Below are 3773 nucleotides of genomic sequence, written 5' to 3'. Positions count from 1 at the left end.
TAGACTCCCATAAACTCTGATATAGGTGAATTATTCTTCACCAAACCAATTTCCTACTTGGAGCAGGCCAGTTTCAACCTCTAGAGACATCTGACTAGACCTTTTATCAAAGATAATTTGATATGTTGGTAACATGACCCCATGACAAATTTTATAGAAATGTGGTTGATATTTGGAATCCCAAAGAATATCATGGTATATATGAATAAGGGTTGGGTCTTCCAGAGTCCACTTCCAACCCAGAGATGAAAAGTCCATGGAAAAACATAAGACATCCATGATATAAGAACTCATATAGAAATGCAGGATTATGTTCTCAAAAACTTTGTGTTTACTCCTAAAATCCAAGATATGGGAAGCTAAATTATCTGAAAGTATAGCAGCCTAGTAAAAAATAAACCTCTCCAAAGCCCCGTCTATAACAGGAACCTATTTTTCAAGAATTTTTTGTACATTAGGTTATGCATAAAGCCTACACATCATAGCATCTATCTAAGAATAAGGATCAACCAGGGAATCTACAACATACTTACTACTTTCTTCTCGGATGTGTTTGTTTGGATCATTTCTCCGCCCTTTAATCGGCTCTAATGCATGTTCATGATCTTTACGAAAATCACCAATGTATTTCTTATCATATTTACAATGTGGCTCAGGTATATGGTACATCCTCCGTACGTCCTCACTGGTAAAATATATGACGATTGTTTTCTTATATGTAACAATTATCCTATTAGTAATACTTAGGTTATATATGACACACCGAACCATATTGGTATAGGGAAGAATTTTAGTTCTGGCTACAATTCTGTGTAGGAAGGAATTCGCCACATCATTGTAGGTTTTGTTTGAAACTAGAGTAGAATCATCAACAATTATTGTCCTTTGAGTAACCCTGGGTCCTTGATCTTCAAAGAGTTGATATATTGCTTCCCATGAATATTTTTCAGAGTCTTTAGAATAAATTGTATCAGAGAACAACCCCGAAATAGTTGTCTTTTTTTCAATACTTTCAATTAAAGGAGTGGTAGATTATTGTTGCACTACAGTTTTGTTCTTTCCCTTCCTTTCTTTCATCATTTCTTCATTTTCACAGTACTCGGAGCTAGCTGGTAGTAGAAAACATCGGGATGAGTCAAACACTTCACTTCAGAGAGGACTTAGCACAAATAATGAAATTTTACAATACCAATCTTTTCTTTAAAGCGAATATTCATAAAATCTAGGTGGAATGAATGAAAGCATTTGAAATTTTGAAAACAATAACTTTCCACTCTCAAACATTGAGTGTGCGAGTGTGAAATCACATGGGCTTTTCAAATAAGCACATTGGAGGAATTATATTAGAGGACTGCCTTAGAAAGTTACAATAATCCAAACTTCTGATGTGGAAAGGTTACGCTATGATAACGATCAAGAGGAGTGAGGTATGTCAAGGAAATCACATCGGAGGTTTCATATCAGGGGTTTTAGTGAAATACTTTGGATATAATAGTTTCGATAGGAATATCAAGGATATTAGATATCAGAGGTAAGCGATATCATAGGTAAGGGATATCATAGGTGAGGGATATCGGAAGTACCACATGATAAAACTTACGATAACAAATGTGCCGATATAAAAAATAATAGTTGTGGGGCCGATTGATAATTATAATATTCATTTATGTAGAAGCATATGAGTCTTGTTATGAACATTGATAAAATCCATTTATATGATTCTTTTAATAAAGTAGGCATCAAGGAAAAAGACACCAAGTAGGAGCTCTATCGTAACATTCTTAAAAGGAAAGTTATGATATAATAGAGCTACGATAAATGAAAGACTTCAAACCTATTGAACTTAATTCAAATATGTTCCAACTTAATTAAAATAAAACAATTTAATTAAAAGAAATGAAGGGTCCCCATTATTTATTGATAACTAAGTATAAAAATGGGGAGTTTTTGAATGCTACAACAATTGGCAACGTATTGGGTGAAATAATTATCTCTGTAAAAATAAATAAAATTTTATTTACTAAAGGAATAAGACTTGAAATATCATAATGTTTGAAATTTATATTGATTGAGATTACTCTGAATAAAACATAACTCATTATTTTGCAAACTTTATAACTTGTTATTTATAAGAACCTACATTATTTTTGTTAACCATTTTATGAGTTGAAAAGATAAAATAAATAACTATTGAATCTTAACATTAAGATAGAATTATGTGTCACTGGTAGATCCTATGCTACCAACATGTTTCCATAGCATCAATAGGGTTACCATTTAATTGAATAATTCAAGTATCTCATCCACTATAATAAATATTAGAGGTATTTCTCTTTTTCTAAAATTTCCTTTTAGTTGCTTGAAAGCCATTGTCTAGGTTTAGTAACTAGATATTGGCAATGCCATTCACAGGTTATAATGATATTGAACAAACTGGCTCGTGATGAGACCTATTGTCTTACTGTTATGCAACCATAAGCCATTATCTTGGCTTGGTGACCAATTGTGATAATTTCATCATCATTAGTTCCCCATGATCATGGAAAATTGGCTCATAATGAAACCCTGGGGAGGTAAAACTACTCCTTAAGAGTTATGGGTGACAATTGAAGTCATAAGGTGCTAAAAAATTTAAATAGTATTTATTTTTAAAAAAATTGTACATGAAAATTCAAAGGATAAAAATATCTTTTAGTATTTCAAGCCATGAAAAATTCACAAGCTAATGGAGATAAAAATATCAGAGATTAGAATAGATGCAATACTAAACTTCAGTGTGATAATTTATTTTGAAATAATTGGCCTTTAATTTATAAAATTCTATATTAATGATGAGAGAAATCAATACAAAGTCAAAAGATTATTATTCAACATACCTAATCTAAATACACCGATATGTACATGTGATTATTTACATATTTACAGTAGAATATGCATTCCCAAGAAAAATAATTCTTTAAAACTAGCCCATTTATGAGAAGGTAATCTCCCTTACCCTGTAAATCTTGGAGGATAAAAGTTGTTGCGCCTAGTTTTTCAATGATCTAAAATGGGGTGAGCCAAAGTTTTTGTAACTTTTTGTGTTTTCATTTTTCTTCATGGGCCCTATCCCATTTCATAACTAATTCACCGATTTCAAAAATTTTATTGCTTACTGAACTCGCATCAAACCAAGACTTTATTTTTTGTTGATGTTGAGTATGAGTTTGTTTGGCTTTATCTCTTGCTTCTTCTAGCTTTAGAATTTGAGACAATCTTAATAGTAAATAAGAGAAAGGTTGTTCCTCAACAGATTGCACTACGGCCAGTGAAGGAAAAGATAAATTAGGAGGCAAGACAACTTTTGTTCCATATACTAAGTTATAGGGAGAAGTTCTTAAAGAATCTTTCTGAGTAATCTTGTTAGCCCATAGAGAAACAATTAGAGTCTTATGCGAGTTATTTTGGTTTTCATCAATAGTTCAATTAATAATTCTTATGAGGTTTTTCTTGGGATTCAACGAATCTACTTCCTTGAGGATAGTAATTTGTGGAATAGTTAACTTTAAAACAATACTTTCAGTAAAAACATTTCCATAAAATTATTATGCATTATCAAACATGAGTGTACAAGGAAGACCAAACTTGTTAATTATATGATGATGGATAAAATCGATAATAGTTTCAGAATTGACCACCTTTAAGGGTATTTCTTTGCTCACTTGATGAAATAATATGTAGTAGTTAAAATATATTTGTGTTGTTTAGAAGAGTTTGGAATGATCTCATCTATG

This window comes from Pinus tabuliformis, chromosome 4_1 (genome assembly GCF_031772625.1).
Source record: "Pinus tabuliformis cultivar Carrire ecotype Pingquan chromosome 4_1, CPIR1, whole genome shotgun sequence".
NCBI lineage: Eukaryota > Viridiplantae > Streptophyta > Pinopsida > Pinales > Pinaceae > Pinus > Pinus tabuliformis.
This window is presented reverse-complemented; position numbering follows the sequence as displayed.